The sequence below is a fragment of the Manacus candei genome, unplaced genomic scaffold (assembly GCF_025592945.1).
Source record: "Manacus candei isolate 608988 ecotype Guabito, Panama unplaced genomic scaffold, ASM2559294v1 h1tg000037l, whole genome shotgun sequence".
In the NCBI taxonomy this organism is placed as follows: domain Eukaryota; kingdom Metazoa; phylum Chordata; class Aves; order Passeriformes; family Pipridae; genus Manacus; species Manacus candei.
This window is the reverse complement of record NW_026138085.1, coordinates 4,954,699-4,981,783: the sequence shown is the minus strand read 5'-3', so window position 1 is coordinate 4,981,783 and position 27,085 is coordinate 4,954,699. Positions and strand designations below refer to the sequence as shown.

General features: G+C 37.8%; 1 protein-coding gene across 2 annotated transcripts in view; it reads left to right on the top strand.

Moving 5' to 3' along the window:
• The window catches only part of TENM2 (teneurin transmembrane protein 2), a 1,665,603-nt gene that overhangs the window by 978,162 nt on the left and 660,356 nt on the right, over nucleotides 1-27,085 (top strand). Inside the window, exon 1 of one of the 2 annotated variants that reach the window (XM_051794291.1) lies at nucleotides 23,883-23,902. The exons of the other annotated variant lie outside the window; for it this stretch is intronic. The gene's annotated coding sequence lies outside the window, so the exon portion shown is untranslated. Of the gene's footprint in view, nucleotides 1-23,882; nucleotides 23,903-27,085 lie in introns of those variants that run through there. 2 annotated transcript variants of the gene reach the window in all.

The window sequence follows — 27,085 nt, the reverse complement described above, 5'->3', positions numbered from 1 at the left end:
CACTTGATTGCTTTCCTAGTACTTTGAGGTTAATTTATTTCTTACAGATAGAAAATTGTAGATTTAGAAAATAAGACAATGTTCCAGCAGTGCTGTTCATGGGCAGTATTCCAGCATTTTACTGAATATCCACTTCCATGTCTCCTTAAGTGTGCAAGTTGGGCACAGCCTTCATTGCTGGCAGACCCTTTGGAAATTATTAACTCTTACTGCTTGTCAAAATACATACTTTTACTTTTGTAGTAAATGTAATATATTGTATATAGTATAGATAAAATTTAACATTTTTTTGGTAACACCTGTAACAAAAGCATGAAGGAGAAATGTAAGAAACATATAGTTGAGCTCTCAGGGAGTCATCCAGCCTTGCTGTATTTTTCTCAAACTCCAGTTATTTTCCTGGTAAATTCTGATAGTAATTTTTGTTTGGGATGTTAATTTAGACAGTAATCATACAAAGCTTATATATATTAGTTTATATTTAGAATACTGGGAACAATCCTTGTGTAGCTCCATATTAGACTACATTCTGATTTCTCTTTTCATTATGAGATATGAATTTATATGACTGGCTGCTCTGGGAAGTTCTGGTAAGAGTTTTCTACTATATTGCTTGGCAAAATAATCATAGTGTATTGAATGAATTCATACATTAGCATGACTCACATACAAGGCTGAGCAGTAGCACAGTTAAGCCAGCCACTTCCAGTAAATAGAATTCAAAATCTCATGTTTATTTTAATTTTATTTACTGTGTTGCATATGCATATTTTCATGTTTTTCCTAGAAAACATTATTACTCTCCCTGCCTGCATCACTCTAATTGGAATATAGGAGTGGCACCTTCTCAGATGCCTAAAAAAAAAAAAAAAATCATCTTTCTCCTGTGGAGTTGTATTTTTCAGAAACTACAGATCTGTTAGAAAACAGGTCTCTGTATGTAAATGAGTATGGAAAGACAATGCTGAAAACCTGCCTGTTAGAAAACATTTATAGCTGTTTGACCAGAAGGTCTTGTCAGAATACAATTGTTCTGTACAGGTTTTTACACGACAAAAAAAAAAGAAAATTAAAAAGTAACTGAAAAAAAAGGAATTTAAACATGTGACAACAACACATTTAGAGTCCCTGAAACTGTCCTATTCTCTTCAGGAAATAATGTAAGTCTTGTTAAAAGAAGTGCTTTTCATATCATGTTATGCAAGGAGGATTTTGATTTCAGATACAGGGTTACACTGAATCTCTTTAAACTCGTATCTTAAAATTTCTGGTTTAGAAAATTATTTTAGAATTTGACTTAACCTTTAGATAATTCTCTTTCCAATGAATTAGGCAAACAGGGTTCTCAAGTATCTTCAAATGTCCATTTTTTTTCAGTCCACTCTCTTGTACAAGGTGGGATATTTGCCTTGTCATCACTCACTCTTACCATCTGCCCTGCCTGAAGGAGAGTTATGGGGCAATATCTGGCAAATCACCAGATACAGACTTGGATTGTAAAATTATATTCTGTGTAGGTGAGTGAGGGTGATTTAGGCTGAGATATAAGTCACCAAACAGCAGACCAGCTTTACTTCTCTGGGATTACAGCCCTGCAGATTTATGTTCAGTGTTTTGGATTTGATAGTTAAAGCAAAGAGCAGTAAGCAGGTGATTTCTCTACCTTCTGTGAGGTCTCTCATTAGACTTTGGTGGGATTCTTCCATATCATTCTTCTAATGGACTTTTCCTGCTGTGCTGAAAGGCAAACTTGTGAAATAAGATCATACAGAAATACAGGACAAGTGGAAATCATTATGTAATTTCTTTAATTGCTGGGTTGGGAGAATATTTCACTACAATGTACGTTAGAACAACATTTTGGAGTTGATGACACAAGTTCTAACTGACAGGGAGGTGCAAAACAAGACTGCAGCAAGGGATTCTGGAACTCCCAGGGAAGGGAAGGTCCCCTGGCATAAATGTGTCATTGCTGGGGATTAGAAACTTGCATTTTGGTCTCCAATCAGAGCCTTGTTTTCAGTTCAGCTGCAGGTAAAGGTAATTTGGGGCATTAAGTGACATCAAAAACATGGATTTCTTAAACCTGCTTCTTGTTCATTTACCTTTGGCCATGATATCTGGCATCTTGTAGGGCTTTTTACAATAGAATCATATGATATTTTACACTGGTAGGGACCTCAGGAGGTTGCAAGTCCAAACTACCTGGTTACAGCAGGAGCAGCTCTAAGGTCAGCCCAGGTCTCTCAGGGTTTGCTCCAGCCTGGTCTTGAAAACCTCCAAGGACAAGGACTGCAGAGCCTTGTTCAGTGCCTGGACATCCTGTGACCCCCCAAGGTTCTGCTTGTCCCAGTGGCCCAAGTGGGAACAGAAGAGAGGCTGAGCTGCCTTTGCTGGAGGTAACTCCAACTGAAAGCTGCTCTGCAAGCACAACACTTTTTAAGTTAGTACTTGGAAACAGAAGAGAGGTGAAAGTCCAGAGCCCAGTAATAACACCCCATAGAGCAATGAAATCAGTTTGTGCAGGGGATTAGTGTGGTTGTTTCACTTGAACTTAACTCTACTGGAGTTATTCAAATCACCTCTGTAATGAGACCGTAGCCCAGATCACTAGTCCTGGATGATCAAAAAAAAAAAAAACAGGACAGAAGAGAAAACTTAAGAATCTGAGTTAAGCATCTTAACCAGTGAATTGGTATATTCCTTCATAGCAGGAACTCTGATGGGGTTTCTTGGTGGGTTTTGGTTGGCTGACAACTTTCAAGCCTTATCTTCTCAGCAAAATTAGGAAAGATTTGGTAGTCCCTAAAGGAATTTGTACTAAGAACTGAGAACTGTTGTAAAGCCTTAGAACAGTAAAGGAAAGAGGAAGAAGAATAACAAATAGTATAAGAACTATTCAAACAAAATGTATATATGAGAAGTTATTTCCATGCTAAATACATTTAATTTAGGATATGCTTATAACCTCATCCTAACAGATTTGTGAGTGTTATCCTATTATTTTTCCATGCAAGAAACTCAAAATGGATGGACCACTTTCTTACAGCAGAGCCCACATCACTGTGTGCATTGGAAATGGTTTGGACTAGTTGAAGGTATCAGTCCTTAACTCCCAAATCCCAAAATTCACCCCAGGTGATTTATGAGTGGCCAGCTGGTACACCCTTCCTGTGGCACCAGTGCCAAGGCATTAGTCCACACTTCACCTGTCAGCAGCCAATGTTATTCCTTTCATTTTTTTCAGACATATTAAAAATTTATCACAAACATTTAAAGAAGAAAAATGCACTGACTTTTCTGAAAGCAATTTGTTAATTAACATCAAAGGGATGAAATTTGCCTTGCATTGCCTGGTGAGTGGCATTCTTCCATCGTCCTGGTTGCCATGGGGATGAAGGAAACTCTTGTTCCGGGTCACTCCTAAATTTGCACATGAAAGCATTAGAGATTACTGCTGTCTAATCAAGTTATATGGAAAAGTTTAAAGGGAGGTACAATGTTTTACAGCCAGCAACCTTCAACAGAATAAAACACAATAGCTGCGAAAAAGGATTATCTCCTGCCTTTAAAAACATACTAGGAAAGTTCAAATTGGTATGAAAGCTTTTTCAGCCAAACAACTTGATTTTTTTTTTTTAAAGCTATTTTACAAATGAGGAATGTAGAATAACATTTCTAATAGAGAATTAGTGTATGCATTGCCCAACTCCAGGGCTGGATTCAGCATAATGAATAAGGCATGTGCTATGCATTCATTAAATGATTTTATTCTTGAACTCCAGATTCTTCTGTGTCAAAGTCCTTGATATCATCACATCAGCATTGAAGTACGAAAAAAATTGTTACTCTGAGCATGAATTAAATTCTCAAAAGCAAAGAAGTCAGGACTTGACACCAAATTCCAACAGGAAACCTCAGGAGAAGCCCAGATTTTGATGCAGATACTTACTGGTAGCAGGGTCTGCAAGTGGCACATGCAGACTGTGTTGTGTCTGCGTGCTGGAAGGTGCTCTGGGATGCTTTAGAAGATGTCAGGTGTATTCCATGGCACAGACTACTTTTTTTGAATGAGCTTGTATTTTCATGTCTGGATTAGTTTTGGTTTGGTTTTCATTATTTTATTTATTTTTGTCATTACTTGGAGTTTCCAAATGTCATGGTTTAGGAATGGTATTCCCCAATTTTGTGTTCCCACTGAAACCACTCCAAACCAAGTGCTGCTCACTCACTGCCCCCTCCCCACCCCTCCCCTGCAACAGGCTGGAGAGGAGAATGGGAGGCACAAATAACCCTGTCCTGGCTGGAACCAGGACACCAAATAATGTGTCAGTCATGTTAAATGTTGTTTAAATGGAAAGTTCTAGAGCTGTAACAGCAGTTGTTCAAACAGCTCCATTACAGAGCAGAACATTGTTACCTTAATTTTGAATATTTGTGATTTAAGAGTACTGTTCAGAGACTACAGCTGAAGAAACATAATGAGTTCTTCAAGTTATCTTTTAAATTCAATATAAACAAGAATATAGCATCCTTAATTATATATAAGGGTATTCTTGTTATAAAATAGCACTGTTGTCATGGAAGCAATCAAGACTCAGCAATAAGGAAACTGTGTTTGATTGACCAAAGCTGGTTTTAACAATACAGTGAAAAAATATCCCTTTTAAAGTAGCTGCTGAAGAAATGTATCTGCTTAAATGTTGGCTTATTTTTCAATACTAAATAGGAATTTTTCACTGCTAAAGCAAAGTATATGTTTTGTGATGGTACAAATAAGTACCACAAAAATGTAGAAGGAGACAGTGCCTACACATCTTTCTTAAAGAGGGCTGGACTCTTGTAGCAGAACACTGAGTTATACATCCATGTTTGCCTAGATATGAGGAAGGGCCAATTAAGAAGAATGTTTTACTCACATACATTCAGTAATCTGCATCTTTTATCACCCCATACTGGTAGGAGACTCACACCTAGAACTCTTGATTCTCCTTCTGATGTTTGCTTCTCAATTTGAGATTATCATGTGTGATTCTCCCCTTCCTATGGAGCAGAAATATACTCCAGTCATAGACTAGTCTGTCTGATCTATTTGTCTGTTCTATGACCTAGGTCCAAAAATTATTTGAATTTAGAGGGCTTTTCTGTTCTTTGCCTTATTGGCTATTTTCAAGCTGAGTTTGTTGGTGAAATGACTTCTTTTATAAAAGTGCCCCTCACCACTTAGAAGCAAAGACATTCTGACATGAGTAGGCATATTTTCTATTCTTCAGTCCCAAAGTGTTTTGTCTACAGCAGGAACAAAAGTGATACCCTGATTTTAGCTGACCAATTGCACATCATGAATAATGCAGAGTGAAATGAATAACTCATCAGCAACTCTGATGTTGAGATTTATTCTCACCCAGGGTCCACTAATTGCGATCTGATTCATATAAAGCAGTCTGCTTATAAATGTGTTGTGAGCAGAGAAAGGAATACATTTTTAAAGAGTATATTCAATAATTTTACCAGCCTGAGTTACAACTTTTCATTTAAATTCAAAATCCTGTTCTTATACTGTGCCCTATTTTGATCTGAAATGATAGAATTAATTTTTTCCCTTATTCTGCATTTAAGAACCATCCATTTCCCAGTTCAGCTTTACAGCAAATCCCACTGTTGGTTACTTTTTAAGCACGCAGACAAAACAGTACTTTCTGAAATGTATCAGGAGGACTAGATATTTACTGTGATTGTACTCCCTCTCTCTGACTTACTGAAGGGAGGAAAAGAGAAAAACATGTCATGTTCCCTGTAGCCCTTTTCACATTCTTGAAATATACAATTTTATATCATAAGCAATTGGCAATTCTGAGGCTATGAATGATGAATAACCATTGCATCATGTTGCATTTTTCATTTTTATTTTGAAATTGTGATTCTACACTCAGAATTGAGTATAGAATGGATATATTGATAATTTAATAGGAGATGAAAATAGTATTTTTTCTCTTAAATCAGTGCAAGTAAGAATTGTTACTTAATGAATGACTTTTAGAACATGCATTGTGAGGGAATGGAACCTGAGCAGCTTCCTAAAGAAACAGAGAGCACAAGAGATGAAAATGTTCTCGTGTTTGAGAAGAAAGATGGGGTTTAAAATGTAAGGGATAGAAAGCTGACAGCTGAGGGTCCAGGTTTTCCTTCAAGGGGCCTTCATCACATGGCTTCTTGGACACTCCTGTGGGAGAATGAGTGTGGCCTGAATACCATCTTCCTTCTTTCCTCCTGTGCTTTTCCCATAGCAGCAGGATATGGGGAGAGTTTTGAGAGGTGGGAGTGTCTTTTGGGGTTATTCACAGCACCCAGCAGTGAGGGACTTGGCTGGGGAGTCTTCAGAGGCTGCTCAAGAATCAGTGGAATGAAGTATTTTCCTCCAGAGGTCACTGGGAGTATCAGCACCTGGTTCCTCTTGCACTGAAGTTGTGATCAATATATATATATCTCTTTTCACAGAAATTACTTAAAACATTTTAAACTCCTTTCATCCCTCTTTGTTCATATTCAGAGCAATTTTCACAGTGTCAGGGTGGCTATATCAAAAAAAAAAAAAAAAAGAGAGAGAGAGAGAATGTGGAGATGTTGTTTCTGTTGTTTCTGTGCTGAGCAGCACCAGCCTCGTCCCATCTTTGCAGCCCCTCAGTGACTCATTTCATCCTTCCCAGAAGCACAGTAATGCTCCCCAGCTTGTCCTGATGAAGTCAGAATAGCAATGTTTAGGGACCTTGGTGACAAGTGACAGGTAGAAATGTAAGGATTTCTACTTCTTCATTATTGTTTTAAGGCTGGCACAGGTTTTGCAGCAATGTGAAAGTTCATTCCTAATAGGCAAGTGCTCACAACCCAAGCCTCAGGCTACAGTCAGACATAATTAACACTCTTTGACAGTCTCAGAAGGGAGTACAAAGACCATCTGAGCTGGGAAGGTTGAGAAACCCAGCTCCTGTTGCAGCTGAGACCTTCAAGGCTTTGCTTTTGAGGGACTTTGCTGAGAGAAGTGTGGAGAAGTCAGTACTGCTGCTGTCTGAGCTTTAGCTCTTCTGCTGGTAGTCTGGGTATTGGGAACTGTGACTGTGCAATCCTTCAGCAGCCTAAGAAACATCCTCCCCCTAATGTTAAGTGAATTATTAAAATAATAAAAACGTGGCATATAAGTATCAAATGCATGAGAGCCTTCACAGTTCGTATTTAAATTAGTTTTGATTCTCATAAAAGAAAAAAAAAAGGGCGGAAAAAAATTGAAACAGCACTGTGTTACAGCATGAAATTTTTCTGGCATTGGTGAGCAGCCTGTGTTGCACCTCTCCCAGCCCTCATTGTTTTTTCCAGATTCGTTACAGTAATATTGCTTTTTCCAGTCACTGTATTGTTGTGATAAACTCATGCGTATTTTCGTCAGCCCCGAGTTTTGGCTTCGAGGAATCGATTCACGCTGGTGTTTTTCACAAATAAGCCATTCTAAGAACTTCAGAGAGAGAAAATAATTTTAGCTTTCAAAATGAATTGGCTGCTGAGATGAGGAGCTGGAAATGTCAGGTGTGGCACCTGCAGTTACCCTGGGCTTTCAGGGTCATGTGCAGGCGTGGAAGTGCAAAAGAGCCTGACTTCCAAAGGTGCTGGAATTCCTGAGGGTCGTTAGCATTTCTGGTAATTGCTCTTGTTTTGTTTCTGGTGGCTATTTTAGGGCTGAATATTTAGCTCCTGAAAATATTTTATATTCCATTTAATTACTGAAAATAGTATATAATTTAGTTGTCTGTTTGAGTTCCTCTAAATGTTAATGAATTTTGTGAGATGTAAATCTTCAAAATGCTCAGAAAAATGAAACGATCTCTGGTAGCTGCTTGTCTTCTGAAACACTTGCAAAAATCTGGTGGACTGTCCAGTTTCCTAAAGATTTAATGGAATACAATCATTAATGATTTGTTAATTTTTCTTTTAAGTGTTTAGTTGTGTGTCAGGCTTTGAGAACTAAACGGAAACAGAAATATAAGGGAGTGCTGTGAAGTGACAACTGTTGCTCTACTGTGCTACACACACAGCATGTGTTGAGTTTACTCCGTGAATTTCCTGACAGGTTACATATTTCAGTTATTTTGCTTTCCTTAGTTCATTGGCCTGAAAAGCAGAAGTAAAACATCCAGCTTTACATGGTGGGCTCAAGAATCGTAGGTTTCGAAGTACTGCACTAACTTTTGAGTTACCTCTTGCTGTCACATATACATCATTTCAGAGGCATCCTTCAGGTTTCTGCTCTGAACTCTTCTCAACTCATTCCTAGTGAAAGAGACTGGAAGTACACTTGTGAATATTAATATAATGAAATATAGTATTAAGGGCTAATCCAGTTAAATCTCCATTAGATTCTATAATTCTACCTACTTGTCATTCACTCAAAAGCAGATTTTACAGGCATAGCTTTTAAAATGCCTCAGGTTTGTTTTACACTCTTCTTTAGCCTCTGAATAAAGAAGGCAAAGTGCTGGTAATGTAGACTGAAATGAAATGTGTTTGTTTCTCTCAGCTTTTTTTCTGTCCTGCGTGGCTCCCAAACTGCTGTGTGCTTGGCACTAAATCCACATGAGAAAGTAGAGTTATATTGTGAAATGGCAGCAGTTACTGCAGCAGTGGTTTCAGGACAAACTCACAGCTGTCAGCTTTTGGATCAGTCAAGTGTGGAGTTAGTGCAGGGAAAATGTTTAGCCTCAAGAGGGAGAAAGCCAGCTGCCATGTCCATTAGCACCCTTTGTTGACCATCCAAGAACACCAGCAGCATCCAAGGCAGCTTTGTCCCAGCTCTCTCTGCTGGAGGAAATTATTGGAAGATGCCCAGTAAATGGGCAGAGAATGGCATGGGGAAAAATAAGGTAGAGGTAGAAATGCATTTAGATTTTTGAGGTATAGGTTGTTTGATTCTTTGGACATCCTCAAGTGACGCTTAATTTGCACCTGTCCTTTCGCGGAGAAAAGGGATTATTGAAGCACCACAGAAGAAAAGAGGGTTACCCCCTTTGCCTTGCATGGTGAATGCAGAAAGAACAGACCCCTCAAAAGGATAATCAACAAAATGTGCTAATATTTGAGCCAGCACTTTCAAAATCCTCAATTAGTTTTGGGGCTGAGGATATTGGGTGCTCAATCTGAGCACTCCAGCTGCACTTGAATTATCTGAGAGCATAGATGCTTGGGATCTCCTAAAATGAGATCCCAGCTGTTTCTGGTTGATAAGTCTAAAATTAGCAATCACTTCTGACAATTTTATTTTAAATTAAAAATTAAGTACTTCCATTCATTATTTGTATTACATCATAGCACTTGGGAGCCCAGTCACAAATTAGGACATTACATTATTCAGTACCTACAGGCAAAGAACAAAAGATTGCCCATGTCCCCGAGATCTGACAGGTTAACTGCAAAACTATGTATGGGAAACAGAGTGAAGGATACAAGGATATATGAGATATGGTCCATCAGGATTGTCTTAGCATAACCAGCAGCATAAGCAGTGGCAACTTCTTGCTTTATTTGTAAAGGGTTTCTGTTTGGTTGGTCGGTTTATTTTTTCAAAGGGTAAAAGTTGAAGGAAAGATTAAAAAGAAACACAAGAGTAGCTCTTTTACCTATCAAGCTATTCACCTCTCATCCCCTGCATACAGTGCTGCAGTTGGGATGGACATTTATCCTTATCCCTGCCATGAGATGTGGCTGTGTTAGTTTCAATACACTACCAGTTGTTCTTTTTCTAAAATTTTAAGTTTCCTCCTTTTTTTTTTTTTTGGTGATTCTTCCTGGGACTATAATCAACAGATGAAGCATTATTTCTGTCTAGATTACAGTTGTTGAGTTGAATAGTAACATATCATAAGGCAAGACAGAGAAATTGCTATTGATGTCCAGATAAATATCACCCAATGAGAAATCTCGACTTTAAAAGTTAAGAGAAGCCAAGTACTAAGTAGAAAAACATACAGTTGACACTGTGATCAAAACTCATCTAATAAAGCAGTGCATTTGTATTCTACATTAATTTGCTTTTATGAGCTCTAGAGAGTGTTTGTGTGTGTGTACATACAGTTGTGTGTTTCCTGTATTGTGTGGATGGATGAAAACAAAACATACAGGGAAATATCTGAGTGCTTTGTTCTCCTTTTGTGTGTGCACTGCTATTATTCCCTGACTAATTCTTATTACAAGATTGAAGCATTGTATTTCAATCTGTGAAAAAAGAAAAGCCATTGTTTAAAAAACAATGTAGAGGCAGGAATTTGAATTGTGACAGAACGTTGTACACACAAAGAACAAAATCCTTAACAGGTAGTTTGAGTGTGGTTATGTCAAGTCTCCCCAGCACAGATGGTGCATCCACACTGCTATAAGCACACACTAGATGAAGAGTATTTATATGTGTACTTATGGCAAAAGAAGAAATCACACTGACAATTCAGACAAAGAATTCTTGAAGAGCTGTTTACAGTTTGCTAGCACAAAGGAATAGTACAAAACCTCCTCTGGTATAGTAAATGTGAACACTCACCATTTCTTCAACATTTTTACTTTTTAATTAATTTTTATTGATGAGACTGAGCCAGAATTCTGAATCTGATCATCATGTTTGGATGAGACTAGGAAACAGATGTGAATTTTAGCCTTCAGATATATCCCAGCTATCTGACTAGTCTGCTGGCTAATTTTTATGGTTTTAATCACTTCCTGAAGTATGTTACATACTTTTGATCTGGGCCACCAACATTTTGGCATTAAGCAATAAGGAATTATTCCTCTGTGGAGGTGCAGGTGCAATGAGGAATTATCCTGAGTGCTCATGGTTTTCTAAAGCAAATGAGACAATCACAGAATGTTGTACAAATCCACTAACAGCTGAGAACACCCCTAAAAATATCCATGTGAACATCTTACAAAAAGTGTTCTCACATGGACCCCAAAAGAGAATTTTTTAAATCTGGAAGTTTCTTGTAAAGCTCCATTTAAAACATTATCTTTACTTCAGACTTTCTTGTCTTCTGCAGGACCCTCTAGCCCTGAAAACCTTTCTTCTCCACCTACACTCCATATTCAGCTTGCTCTTGATTACAGTTATTTTACCACTGTAAGAATTCTACTTCCAAAAATACATATGAAAGCTTTTATTTCTGTGCTATTCAGCAGAAAATAACCACAGCATGGAGGCCACAGAAAATTGTGGATCTTGTTTCCTGCCTACTTGCATTAAACTGTAAAGAACTAAGGCCACCAAACCATTTGCAGCCACCTTTCTGTGCATCTCCTCTGGAGACTTGACATGGAGCTTTCTGTCTCTAACCAGCCCTTTCACTTGACTTACAAAAGCTGGTCATCTCCACACACCAAAACAACATTTTTTCTAATTATTTAAGCAACTCCAAACTGAATGTCTTTCACAATCACCTCCAGTGAGGGCCTGGTCCTGTTAGGAGGAAAGGGAAAAAAAAAGGAAAAACGCAGTTCTGGCTTCAAATCCCTTGCTTTCATAAGCAAGATGGCATAATAACTTAAAAATATTTCTTTTCTAGATTATCAAGCCCTTGCTTGTAGTGGAGAATGGTGAACCTTGAACCAGTCTTAAAAAAACATTTTCAGGAACATTTGCCAAAACTATCTGGTTTGGTCAGTTCCCTGAATTTCCAGAGGAGATACTAATCCTGATCATTCTTCATTCTTGGAGAAGGGGACAATGACTAGATACAGTAAAGTGCCAAAAGGTCACGTTTATTTAGTTGAACTTTTTTTCTCTTCCCTTCAGGTATTAATATTTCTGGATTAAGTGGTAGAGCTAGAAAGGGCTTGTAATGATTAATGTTTTTATAAAGTAGAGGCATAGTCAGTGGTTATGCAGGAGGGTTTTTTGGCTATTCAACCAGCCCTGACAGCAAATCTCTCTCTTTTAAAATTTTCAAGGTATTGACATTTTGCAGCAGGAAAATGAAAGGGGTATTTTTCTCTACAGAGTTTAATTTTCAGTAGTTTCATGCTAACAGTGAAAGTTTTCCCTCGGCAGTGATCCTGAGCATCATTGTGGCTCAGTTTTGAGTGCAGGCTTGATTGGTGAAATAAAGAAACGTTGTGTAATATCATTTGTATTTTTCTACATGAATAATTTTTGAATGTTCTCCATTGTCCACCTTTGCAACCTGTTAAAGAGCTCCCCTTGTTCCCCAGCTGATGAGCAGCTTTTGCAGACAGTTCATTTACTCACCAGCCTCACTCCAGCCCAGCAACTCTTCCCCAGCCCTCTGAGTCCTTCCAGGGCACATTCACTGCTCTGTGTGCCACAAATTAACCCAAAGCAGAGGCTGTGATGGATGAGGCTTTCTCTGGACTCCCCTTTCCTGGATGCTTTGTTCATCATTTTGATGGAGTTAGAGATGTGAATTTATGTCAGAAAGGTCGTGTAATCTGATTTCTATCACTGTGCACAGAGATAGGTCTTTATCTAATTACCCCTGTGTAAAAGGAATGACTTTTTTTTTATGAGTAGTGTATTTTGGAAATCCACTCAGTCTGGGTTTAAAGATTTCAGGAAATGAGAATGTACAAATTCACTTGATCGTTCTTTCCAGTGATTAATTGATGTTAATGTAACATGTCATTGGATTAGAAAAGGAAAAAAATATTCTGACATGGCTATAATAGGAAAATTCTCAGCTTCAGAAACGATAGATATTTCATTGTGTTTAATTTTCCTCTCATTTATGAGTTACTGGAAATTTTCTGATAAACTGAATTGGAATTGGATGGGTTCTAGTAGCTCAAGTATTTAAAGAATGATAAATTCTGTTAGCTCTTCTGTTTACTACCTGAATAATATCAGAACAAGGAGGCTGTTGATTTTAGATAGATATATACATATATATATAATTTTTGTTTGGGTTTTATTTTCGTTTTTGTTCGGGTTTTATTTTCATTTTTGTTCCCTGTAATGGGAGTAATAGAAATAAGTGATAGCTGTGGGGAGTTTTTTTGCAATTTTTTACAATCTTGTAGCTATATTTTCAATAGAAAGATGCACATAAACACCAACATAAGATGTATATTTAGGAAACAGCAGTTTCTGCAGAGGAGAGCCCTCTGAGATTTCAAAATCTAACTGAGGTGTTTTAAGTAATGTTTAGGTTTTGAACTAAGATTTTGCACAGAACAAATTTCTCTGCCAGAGGTGGAACTGGGGTGAACTTCTACGAGTGTTTAATAAATAAAATTAAAAAATAAATCTTTATTGTGTCATTCACAATTTGAAGAAAAAAACCAAAACCAACCCACCTGTCAGAAGAGTTTATTGCTCTAAATTTGATGATGTCTTCCTCACAAACTGTTATTTTTTTCATTTGAATGAAAAAATATCATGTATTCCCCCAATTTAAAACTTGTAAGACCAAGCAATTTTGTGGATTTTCTTCATCTTTTTATCTTTAATAATTTTCTTGCTGCTGTAGAGAAGATAGTAATATAATGGGCAAAACATTCTGGGGAAAGCATCTAAAATTTCAGATGGTGATAGAAAACCCCATAGGAAAAAATATTTCCATCACAAAGTGTTTCCTTTTCAAGGAATCTTTGAAGTCTGTCATAGGACTCGACATTCAAAAATCTTCCTGCTTTGTTTCTTTTTTAAATTAATCATTTGAACATTTTTTGGGGCCTTCAAATGTTTACTGGGTGATTATTAAGACACTAAAGTACTGAAGCAGACTCATGAGGCTACATATTTACCCTCATAGCCTTTTCATATTTTATTTTGACAAACCATCAATTGGAATTTTTAATTCCAACTATTCTCAAATGTTACAGCATTTTTTACACAGTATATTATCAAAGTATCGAGTCCTTTGATAAGGGTAATTAAACATGCCAAGTTTGTTTCCACAGCCCTAAGTCTGCAGTTGGTTAGTCTTTCTTTCTGGTCCATGACTGGCTTCAGCTCAGTCTATTTATTTACAGCAAAGCCAATGGCAATGCTCCATCCCCTTCTAAATGGTGGCATATTTATCATCAGAATGTATGATAAACAGTTATTTTGGAATAGGTAATAAACCAGGGGACACTAGAAAGTGTAATCACAGATAAAAAAAGGTCAGTTTTACATTGATTTTTGATGCGAGTTGTCCGGTTGGAACAGGAGTTTTATGTGTCCTTTATTTGGGATGACAGAAGAAGAAGAAATAAAAAGGGCATCCCTCTTTATTAGAAAATAATATTTGAATAAGTTACACAATAAGATTTTTTTAAAAGCTTAAATGTAGTATAAACTTTGTGTACTTTACTGTTTTTTAAATGTAGTTTAAATGTTTGTGAGGTTTTACAAACTCATACCTGCCACGTAGTGAGTGTTTGTTTTGAAAGGACTTATACTTTGAATTAGATCCCAAATGTTGTGCTTGTGGGATCATTTTCCCTGTCCTTATGGTTGACATTGAGTAAGGTGGTTTTTTTCTTTTTCCAACCAGGGAATGATAAGAAAGTCTCTTAACAGTCTGTAATTGTCTTGGTTTCACAACAGAAGATCTGTTTTGTGACACACACATAGGCTGATCCTTTTTATTTTTTTTCTCCCTGTCTGAGAGTGCTGAAATTTCCCACTGTTGTGCCCTTGATTTTGTCATTGGATCCATTCCTAGCAGAAATTTCAATTCACAGAGCATGGGTTTGTGTAGAAGTTAACAAATTGCAAGTGTTTTCATAAAGGCAATAGTGATAGCTCAGGAATAAGGTTTAGGCTTAATGTCTGTGCCAGGAAGTACATTAACTCTGGTAAAAAATAAAAGCATGTGAAATGGCATACAACTGACATGAGCTGATTATGATAATGCCTTAGTACAAATTTTTGAAAATCAGATACTATAAAAATATACCATTAACTTTATGTTAATAAAATATTTTGCTTGATGCCTTTTAAATTATTCATTTGAAGTAGTCTAAAAATATAAAAGAACTCTTATTATCATTCAATTTACATGATTACTCTAAGTTCACTTTTTTGGTTTAACATAAACAGAGTATAAAATCCACATCAAGATTTTAGATATTTAAAATGTATCATTTTTATGCAAAAATTGGAGCCTGTTATGATGTTAAGGTTGTCATTAGTATAAATATAACTCCAATTTCTGATTTGAAACTGTTTTACACATAGAAATTACTGCGTTTGCTGATTTGACTCATTATTTCTGCTTTGATTATTCATGTCCTCTTTTGAAAAACAAAGTTTTACAAAATAAAAACTAAAAAAAAGCTCTGTCAATTGACTTAATATTATTATGAGCTTTTCTTGTAAGTAGTGCAGGAATGGAGGTAGACATGGAAGGAGACATTTGGAGCTGAGCTTGTATGATCAGTGGCATCAATCCAAGTATGGGTGAGGCACAGTGGGACTCCTCAAAGCAATTAAAGTGGAGCAGGGATGTTCTGAGATGGAAACACCACCAGCCAGAGCAGGGAGGCTGAGTGACCTCTCTGCATTATTTGCTGGTGGCTGGAATTTGGAGAAGGTGTTACCTGATCCTCTGCTGCCTCTGCCTGTGTGAGCTCACAGATTCATGCAGCTGAATGACCTTTATCATCACTGTCATTTCCTAGAACTGACGACAACTTCTAGAGCCTCAGATGATTTTTTTTTGTTTTCCCTTCATCTATTTCTATTTGACTGTGAAGTCCATTTCCTTTGACTGCAAAGACAATTTTAACAGCTGAGACTTGACAGACTTTTGAGTCTGATTCAGTCACTCAGTCACTCAAATACCCTGGGTCCCCCTGAGTGAGACACCCCCGACTCAGCAAGCAGTGGGGAAAGGGTGATGGTTGCAAAAGTCAACTCTCAGCACTTAGTTTTGTGGGGCTGAAGGGCATTTCCTTTGGGACTTGCTATGGAGAGCCGTGTGCACAGAGGATTGCGAGGCTGGGGAGATAAACCTTGGCAACTGGAATGAGGCCACACGCTGGCTAAGCCAGCTTTGCAGTCATTCACAGGGGATCCGGCCTGAAATCAACCCAGCCCTGCTTTGCCATCAGCCAGCATATGCAGGGGATTCTCACAGCTGCTGTGCTCGAGCCTTGTTTATTGGGGGAGGTCACAGAAAATAGATGGTTTCATTTCTTATTTCGAAGAGTCATCTCGGTTCTCTGTGCTGCAGACTTAATCCCCACCAAAACCACTCTGGCTGAGAAACACTAGACAATGTTATTTCCCTCTGATTAGCACTTTTTCCCAAATGGTTGTTTAATCTCCATATCTGGGTTAATTTGAAATAGCAACTGAGAAGACAGAGACTTCCAAGAAGGAAGGAAATGTATTGTACTGCTTGGCTAAAAATGGAGCTTCACAAAGTAAAGCCAGTTGGATGAGGGCTTTGCTATTAAAAAGCACTTTTTGTGACTGATAGCATTCACTACACTCATAGGAATTTACAGACAGAAAAATGTGCTAATTTCCAGTGGGAGGGTCAGAAGCAAGTTTGTGTAATATGTGAGCCACTGAAACTTTTAAAGCCTGTTGGGGATCTTTCTTTCTTTAAACTGGTAACTCATCTTAAGGTGCATCATAGCAGGTCATGTCAGATAAACAAGGATATGGTTTAGTGATGGGCTTGGCAATGCTGTGTTAACATTTGGACTGGATGGTCTTAAAGGTCTTTTCCAACCTAAATGATTCTGTTATTATTTCCCGTGACACCACTTTGGATCCATCAATGATTTTTTTTTTTAAAAATTGCCATCATAAGAATAATTCAGTGAAGAAATTTAAGACCTATTTCCACATTCTATTTTCATCTTTCATCTTGTCTTAGGTAAAAGTAAAAAATGCTAAATTTGGCTCTCATTCATTTAGTGCACTCTCTTGTACAGTACATAACCCTACTAGCTGGAGAGAAAGCAGGATGTTATGCAACAGAGAGTGTTTTTACTTTGTGCATTAGTTTCTAGCTCCAGGGTTTTTTTAAAGTTTAATTTAGTTTCTTTTTTAGCTCTATTTTCTTAGCTCCTTTATTCTCCTTTTCTTTTGGTCTGCTCTCACAAGGCTCTCGCCAAGGTGTGAAACGTTCTGCATTGTTTTGCAGCCGCATTTATCTCCCTAGGAGGAATCGGAGTTTGTTTCACTGGCAACTCTGAAATCACCACTGGGTCTGTCATGTGGTTAAGCTGCAGATGGTTTGCATGAGTTGCTTGTTTGAACTGCATGAAATGTCCCTCTGGACTCTGCTGTGATTCTGAGGAATATATGCACTATCAGTCACATGAAAACCAATTCATGTTTTACTTTTCTGTGACATTAATCCTCACTAGCCATAGGTTTAGTTACACAGTTCAGCTGCTTCTTCAGGTGAGGGAAGGCAGATGCACCAGTGGGATGCAATACTAAGCTATAACGAACCTTTCACAGGCAGCCAGCAGCCTGGTTTAACCTCAGGAGATACCACTGCAGATAGTCAGGGATGGATGGGAAAGAAAATCCTCACACACAAGTTGATCTCAAGTATCATATCAGAAAGGAAAATTGTTTCTCCCTCAATGGACTGCCGATACAAAAAGGTTTCAAATAAATACAACAAGCAGCTTTCTCCTCTATAGTAATTTTTAAAAGATACATTCTCTTTTTCGGAGGTGGATAAATAAAACAGATGCTGTGGCGGTCAAGCTGCTTTTCTTCAGCAATGTAACATTTTCGAATGCAGCCATGCTTGATGTGAAAGCCACAGGCAATGCTGCAGCTTGTTGTTGATGGTTTGTCACTCATCGAGTTTCCCTGGCACAATTTATGTATATGCAAATGCAACTTCTTGTCATGCCTCTAGATATTTTAAATGTCAAAAAACTCTGGTTACCCTGTACAAGAGCAGAGGCTTCCAATCCCTGCATGGCATTGTGGCTCAGAAAGAGATTACAGAGCAACTGAAACTGTAGTAATATTTCACATCAAAAATACTGAATACATTGAGGAGGTTATTGTTTTTATGAATTTATAGATTATGAAAGATTTTCAGTTATCACTGAAAGATTTTCAGTTATCACATCAAGCGTTTCATCTCTAATTATTGTTAACCTAAGACACTGGGACATTGTGGTTAGAGACAGCAGGGCAATGTTTTCAGAAAGTTTGTTTATTATTAAATACTGAAAAGAGTAGCCACACTTTCAAATATTCTCATTATGTGTGATATTGACCACTTTGAATGTCTGGATAGAAAAGCCAGAAGGGGAAACCACGAGTGCTGAATCCTTCTGAAAATCTCCTGTGTACCCTTATCAAACTTTAGAAATCTGAAAATATACAATTTTGTTACTCAGATCCATTATTGAGCTGGCTCACAGATTTTTAAATTTAATATATTATGTGCTATTTTGAAAATGCTGAATACTATTTGAGATTCCAGAGGCTGACACTCTAATTGAATATTTGGATTCCATTAAAATGTGTTGTTTAATTTGACATAAAATGTGTGGATGGTCTGAACAGGAGGACAGAAAGCCAGACTGGTCAACCTCTAGGTAAATAAGACAGTAAAGGAACTACAAAGATATCTGAGGTTAATAAGACTTTGATATGTCAACCTCAAATTATAGATGAGATGCAGAAGTGTATTATTAATGAGCTGGTTTAATGAAGAAGCAACAGCTTTGGGGTGAAAACCTGGAAGCCAACCTTGTTGTAACAGCTGGCTTTCCTACCTTGGAAAAAGTTTACTTTTATCTTGTGGCACAACACTCAAATTGTAATGCTGAGAGTCACATTTGCTCCTCAGATTCTCATGCAAGACCTAACCTGATGCCTCAGTTGTCTGGATCAGAAGGCAAGCTGTGCTCAGTTGTCAGACCTCTGTGATGTTCTGGGGAGAGAACGTGAAACCACAGGATAGGAATGTTGCATCTTCCCTGTTTGCTCTTCTGGAAAGAGGAAGTTGCAAACTAAGGAGGAAAAAAGAGCCTCTGTGTTTTCTTGTGAAGTGAAAGTTCCCGAGTTGAGCTCTTTAGTTTGTGAGAGGGGTGCGGGGTGTGGAAGTCACTTTGAAGTGTTAAGCTTTGCCTTCCCGGGGAGCAGCCGTGTGTCAGGGCAGAGCTGCGAGATTGCCTTGCCGAGTGTCGCGGCACCTGCTCCCGTGTGAGTGACCCCGGGACTGCAGCGCGGGCACTCAGCAGCAGTCTGACACCTCCACTCTGAAACTGTTTGCCCATGGCAGCTTTATTTTATTTGTGTGGAAATTGCTCAGCTCTGACATTTCCAGTATGATTGTTGCTCTGCTCTGCTCAGATCTCTGATCTATCGATCTGTGCTTTCTGCTCCGCTGGCAAAGTGTTTCATCCTCGTGTATGAATCCTTGAAATTAGGGAAAGGCATCACCATAAATGTTTTCATGTAAATTGGAGATTCTCAAAGGGAAAGGCTGTGATTCCTGCAGGAAAAAAATGTGACCCAGCCCCCACTCCTGGCATCATTCATCCAAAAGCAGAAGCACCTCGTGTACAAGGTTTAAGTGCCGGCTCATGTTCTGAATTTGTTTTCCCCTCTCATTAGCAGGGTTGGAAAAATAGTCAGATTTGAGAAGGAGCTGTCTTGCATAGTGATGGCAAATGCAGCTTTTGATGCCATCCCACACTCTTTGGGTGTGAAATACCAGAGGCTGGGAAATTATCCCACACTACCTGTGTTCAGCTGGTAGGAGTCTCCTGTGCTGTGCTACCACTAAGCTCAGCATAGGCAGGTCTGAACCGAGGGTGCTTCCCTCCTCTGCACCACTATAGGAATGTAGAAATGCAGACTGTAAGTCTAAAATATGTTAAATGTGATATTTATATATAATACTAAATAATATAAAATATAACAATAAATCCCAGTAAATTAGTTTATCACTGATAAAGGAATTGATAAGTGATTTCTGCAGAAATTGTGCAGATGCAGGTCAAGGTGGCAGCAGCTAAATTTTTTTAATTTCAGCACTCAAAACACTTAGTGGCATCTTGAAATTATTTTGGAAGCTATAGTCCATCTCTCAGATGAAACATGTCTATATTATTAAACATAATGACAGATGTATTTTTTCATATTTGCCATGAATAGAACCAGAGAAGCGTTCAACAGTGAGGGAACAACGTCTATGCTGACTCCCATATATTATATTTTCCCTTCATTTGGAGAAGTGGAATTTCTCACTCGTAGGAGACCAGGCTGTTGGGACTTAGAAAATCTGTGCTGATCATGACGATAACAGACTGTGCAATACATGGAAAAAATATTTTGCCAAAAGCTTCCCCAGCAAAAGGAGATTTGTTCCATTTATAAAGTTTCAGACCTAAGACACTACTAATGTTCTCTTAAGAAAAGAGATCCTGCTTGAAATATCACATGGATTTCTTCAAAAAACATGGAGGGTTAAGATGGTAGGAGAAAAAAGCGGTTTTACAGGAACTGTTTATTTATTAACCAAGGCACACATTCCTACTCATGTACTCTGGAAATGGATCAGATGTGCTGGCAGAAGATCAAGGATCACAGAGAAGCTTAATATGATTTGCCATTTTTATATAGGATTCTGTCTCATAACTATTAAGAGGAAGTCATTGATAGCTGCCATAAAGGAAGAGGACAGCCACTCCCCAGGAAACCCAAATTAACAGTAATATGCATAAAATACTGGAATTCATATTGGATGCCAAGAAGAATAACAAAAAAAGCATGAGTCCATGAATAAGAGACTTACTGCTCTTTAAAAAAACCTCTCCTTTAGAGCAATTTGGAACTGAGTTAAGTGTGCTGACAAATGCTGCCTGAAAACAGTGAAAATTGTGAATGTTTTTGTGTTGCTGTTTAAACACGTCTGAATTTTAAGGATAGAACACGTATATGAAGAGAAAAATGAAAAATGAAAAAAAAAATTAGAAAACTAGTTCTAAAGAGAGGGAAAACTCATGAGAGTTAGATTGAAAATGATCGTTAGCATTTACCATTTTTCCTAGGAACTTAAAATTATTTTAAACTGGTATTTTTATTAAAGACTCTGCACAATGCAAAACATTAGGGAATCTGCAATGTATTTTCCCTGCTTTTTCAGTCACAAACAGGAAAGGATGCCTAACATTTCCTCATATATAGATATGAGGGAAAATTGATGATTGGAAAAATTCTCAGGGAATTTCTATCTTCCACCTTTATTTCCAGAGGATCAACCAAACTGAGGAAGAAGAGGGTCCAGTTGCACTATAATTGGTAATATAAAGATTTTTTTGAGTCTCAGTGACTTATTAATTGCATCAGTGGCTGTCAAGGGTCAGGTGCACAGCAGTTCCTCTTTTTCTCAGACTAATATATCCACAATCAACAGCTGTTGTTTGTAGTAGGATTATACAGTTTACAGATCATGTGAGACGTGAGTTTAGACATTCCTAACCTGGCTCAAGAGATGATATTTTACCTTAAAAAGTCAAGTTCAGGGGGAGCTTCCCCTGGTGTGCCTTGGTGTGTTGTCTGCCTTCAGTCATAGCAGGGACTTCTCCTCTGCTCCATGTCCACGTCGTGCTTTTCTACATAACTGGTCACCAATGAGAAGGATGAATTTTTCAGGAGTGATGGATATTAACCATCCCACTGGATAATCCAGGTTATCCTGACACCTTTATTGTCTTAGATACTTGTGCATTAGTTGTAACCCCGCTGTGCCTGCAGCCCACCCTGCTGTCACTGGAATAGATGTGCTCTTTGGAAGGCATTTTCATCACCTTGGAGTGAACGTGGTATCTCTGTCCCATGCTGCAGAAGCAAGGCCTTTATACATAACAATAGAAGATGTATCTGAATAAATTCTTAGATAAAAACATCCAAAATTACACTTTTTGTTAGCTACAAAATACTTCCTCCTCTCTTAACGTTAACGTCCGGCTGCGTGTGATGTTGTCATTTTTTCAGAGATGATTCTCGTTCTTCCAGAAAGAACATGCATTAATTTTTAAAGCCATATTTACAAGTAACCTACATAAGACCTGCTGATATCTTGAATTTTCATAAGGCATTCTTTTATGAATTACAGATTCATAAAATGTCTCATTAATTGTGGGTTGGGTAATTGAACGTATCGTGGCTACTCCTGGTGTTTCCCCCAAGAAACTGCAGTAAACAAGCTTTTGTCTTCATTTCAAAGACATTCAGCTAAAAAAAGATGGATGATAGAGGCCTGCCTACTTTTCAGGGTTTTTTCCTTTTCTTTCTTTCTTTTATAAACTCTGACTGAATTTCTTATGGTTTATTCTTCATCCACCTATAAAATGCTTTAATATTTTAATTTATTTAAGGCTACTAAAATTACTGACTTTCACAATATTCAGAATTTTTAGCTGTACAGAGTGAGCAAAAGTCTCTGCCTGAATATATAACTGAATATATACTGCTAAGCCAGCAGCACTAAGAGAAGTGTAATAGCCAAAAATTACTTGTGCTGTTACAGTTCATAAAGTCTTGCTCATCTGATGAGGAAACCTTTCCCATGAACTTAATACAAGTGGAATCTGAGCTGTTTAACATTCCTAGTCCCTTAAATGCACTTTAAAGCAGCACCTGATTCTTCAGCTGTCCTAGAACCTGTACCAGACTTGAACAGCCACACTCACCTGTGTTCTGTTTCTGCTTAATATTTTCATTCAGTATATTTAAATGTGGCTTATATACATAGCAAATAAACTGTTTATCATTTATGGTCCTTTTGACATTTTTTTTTTTGTTCAATTTGAAGCTCTGAAGTGTGTTGAGGAAGAAAACTTCCTTAACGTGAACAGAGTCACTTCAATTAGACCTGCTGTTGTCATCTAGTTGTGTGCAAGTCAGTTTGAACAAAGAGTAATTTAACTGAGAACTCAACTTTTTTAAACAGCTGTACATATGCTGTGTGTATGTGGGGAAAAAAAATCAAAAGTCCTCATCCCAGTTCTTGGAGAACTCAACGTGTAAACCTTCATCTGACTCAGATGGCCAAATTTTTCACACGCAAAGATTCCTCAGAAACTTCAGGAAATCTTTAAGTTCCTCTGTAAAAGGTCAAAATGAATTTTCTGAGTGGAAAAATTGCTGATCCAAATCAGTGTCTCAGCTATTTATCCCTAATAAAGGGACACTAAAAATGGTATGTTATTAAAATATTATGACTTGGCGGGGGGAAAGGGTGATTATCTTAATGAGGAAAAGCAGAAAAACTGTCCCCTACTTCCATGTTTATTTTCCAGACTCTCTTTTTTTTAGATAAAGTATTCTGCTCAGTTAAAAAAAAGATCATTTTTCTAAAAATCGTAGGAAATAAAGAGAACATCAGAACACCAACTATTATTATACAGGTAGCTAGAGAGAGGGATCACATTTCTATGAGTCCCAGAGTTTTTGTTAAACTACTGATGTCTTTTCTATTTAGATGCATATAAAATAAACAACACAAATTTAATATACATATACAATATATATAAATAAATGTAATTGAGTATCTGATAAAAACTGTAGCCTTTATTCCAAATTTATTAGCATTATTCTCATTTATAATTATATTGATGTTCTCCATTGTGACACAAACACAATAGGAGTCCTCATATTATTAAAAAAAAAAAAAGATGTCAAATCTGGAGAACAATTATTCACTGTAGTTGCCTGTAATCTTCCAGAATCTTTTTCCTTTTTGTGTAGATATTTTCTTATAAGTACATTAATAAAGAGCAAATCTAAACAAGACAAAAAGAAAAAATTGGAAGCCTTCTCAATACATTTTCTTCCTCACAGCAGGAATCACAAAATAATTTTGTTTCTTTTTTCCAATTCTTTGCTGTTGCCCAGCCAACACCTGAGGGATCACAAACAAACCTGGGAGTAAGTAATTAAAATTCAAAGCTTCAGCATTCAGATACTTTTTATACTTTCCTTTGCTTCCAACTAGCAAAGAATTTTCCAGACAAGATTTTAATTAACAGGTGAGTTTAATTGATATGTGAATTTTCTGCAAATGGGAAGGATATCAGTGAGTAATAGGGGAGGACTCTTTCATACTCCCAGTTTAAGACCATTAGTTTATTTTCACATTGATGAATCTGTTTTCTTCAGTGAGTAAATGAAACAGAAAATACAAGTATTGGGAAGAGCTGAGGTGGAGTTAACTAGAATGATGCTGTATTTCATAGCACCTCCTCACAGCAAACTCTACCTCAGCTCTGCCTGACAGAGATTAGCCTCTGGTCTTGGATGAAAAACAAGTGATGGAAATTCATAGGCACCATAAGCAGTCTGTTGTGCTTAAATAAACTGCATTGATTTCATTAGGTTGGCACTAATTTCACCTAAGTTCACCCAAGAAATACAGGTGTCCATTTGATTTGTATTCCAGCCAGTGGAGAGTCAGAAGTGTTGTTGAATCCGACTTAAAATGAGGAGAGTCACCTTCCGTAGGTGACTAAAATCTGGTGTCAAAATGCCCTAATTTAGACCACTACAATTAATTTTCTGACACGAATCTTCCTTGCTGCAATTTCAGACTGTTGGGTTGTTTGTGGGTTTCTGTTGGTTGTTTTTTTTGGCTTACCAGGCTTGTGGAATTGTAAGTGTGGTTTGGGTTTTTGGGGGCTTTTTAAATGGTTGATTTCTGAAAGCAGACCAAAATGTTGTGCAATTTGATCATGCACTCTTTGTTGTGAAATCAGCTGTTTCAAGACACTTAAGCCATGCAGTGCACTGGAGGCATTTTATGAGTTAGAGAATCACCCAGCCAAAGAGTTTCCTGTGATTTAAGGCAGTAGCAGGACAGCACACCCACTTGTTCATGGAAAGGTTTATTTCCTCCTCCCCCATTACTGCTCCAGCTCCATAAGTCTGGAGGGAGAGTTGGGGAGGAAACAACAGTGCAGTGTACTTAACATGCTCTGACATGGAGTTCCTTATTTTCATCTTCCCAATGCTCTTTTTAGGTATTTTTTGCTATATTTATTTGACTCAGTATACTTACGTGTGTAAGAAAGGGATTTCCTTGAGCAAGAGTGACTTAATTGGGTATTTAATATAAAATTGTCTTGCAATTGGATTGTGCAAGCTCCCACATGTGTATTTATAAATTCTTTTATTCTTGTGAAGGCAGCCTAGCTTTTCTCTGAGAGTATTTAGTCTGTCTTTGTGAAATACAATCTTTCAAGGAAGAAAAACATAGAGATAAAAATGTATTTTTCAGTGAAGCACATTTCTTGTAATAAACATTAAAATTACTCCAACCTTTCAAATAACTTTTAGAATTTTCCATTATATAGTTCCTTTCAGGTAAAACTGAGGATATGGTTAAATAGGACATGATATTGGATTTGTAAGGAAAGACCCAGCAGTTTTCTGCTGCAGAAAATATCAGGTACACATTTTAGGAAAAATGTCAAGCTGTCTTTCCAAAGTTATTGTCGTCCCTTAGAAACTTCATCCCTCCTTCCTCACAGGCAGTGGAAAGGAATAGTCTTTCCTGAGGGCTTTCTGGTGGGGTGGAAACAGGAGACAACTTCTGTCTGTGTGTTAATCAGCAGAGGGACAGTGTCATATGCAGCACTTGGCCTCTCCTGGGATCATAATATTCTGGCTGTAGGGTGGCCTTTGGCTTGGTTGCAGTCAGCATGTTGTAACTTTGCTGGTTATATTTGACAGTGAAGTGGGGGGGTTGTTTCTTTTACTTTTTTGGGGGGGTTGTTTGGTTTTGTTTAGCATGCAGTTGAATCTATGGATTACTTGGAGTAAGCAAAGGGGAGATTTTTGTTATTTTCCGTGTCAGACCTCTGAATTTCAGGCTTAGGATGTTGCCTTTCTGTCTTGATTATTTATTTTGTTTGGCATCAATTACATTTATTTTTTTTTCCTGTTCAACATATTAAAAAAACCCTAAAAAAGGCAAAGTGGTAGGAAAGGGCTGTGCAATGTAATCTGCTGATGCTACTTAACTCCATCTCTCAGCACATGAAAACCTGCCTGCTTCATGAAAAGCACAGCTCATTTAATTAGCCCCTCATTTCCACGAATCTCATAGTCCAAATGTATCCTCCTGTCAAATGGGCTTGCCTTTATGAACTGCAATCCATCACAGCCATGATAGAGGAAGGGAAATTCTAGCTAGAGAAGCATTTTGTTCTCCAATTCCTAGTGCCTACCAAACCAGCTTCCATATTTTTCATTCGCTCTGTGTATTTATTTCTTTAGAATTAAACATGAGCAATGATGGCTACAACACAGCTATACATGTATAATTAGGGTTGTATTTGAGTACATAAACTTAAATTTTGAGGCTCAGACAAGAACCTGAGAATTCAACCACCCATCTAATTACCAAACGCTCGTGCCCGTGCACTGACCAGCCAGGGAACGTGTCTCTCTCTCCTTCTAAAACAGATGGAGCTTTCAGTGTGCTGTAAGGTCACCAAATTCAAGCTGTTACGAACCAAAAACCAATTCCAAAGTTTTTCAGCTCTCACAGAGATGGCTTTGCCAAGCAACCCACTCTGCTGTAATGTGGAGGAGCGGGTGTAGCAGCCACAGTGGTGGCAGAATGGCACCGGGCAACCGGGAGGCTGATCTAAGTCACTGCTTGGGACCCATCCAAGGATAGGAGAGCAAAGGCTTAAAGCCACCTTTAACTTCCCAGGAGTTGAATTTGGCATCGTAGCACTAACCCAAAGAGCTGGCTCAAAGCTTTATGAAATTGTAGAATATGTGAGAGCAAGCTGTGAAGATTTAATCCAGATAATATCACAGTGGTATAACGATGGGCTGGGGTAGCAACTGGGAGATTTGGCAGGGGCTGTGTTGTAAGATGGCCAGCATTTCCTTCTCCAGGGCTATTATTTCTTTGTTAAAATAAAAGATAGGTTGTTAAAACAAATATTTTCCAAGTATTTCACCGTATACTGAACAGTGAGCACCGCTGTACACTGAGAAACAAATTAATGAATCAAACATTGCAGCACTATCCACAGGGGCTCGTTTAAAAGCAAATGCATGACAGAGCTGGAAACCAGCTTAAATGCAAATGAGCCAATG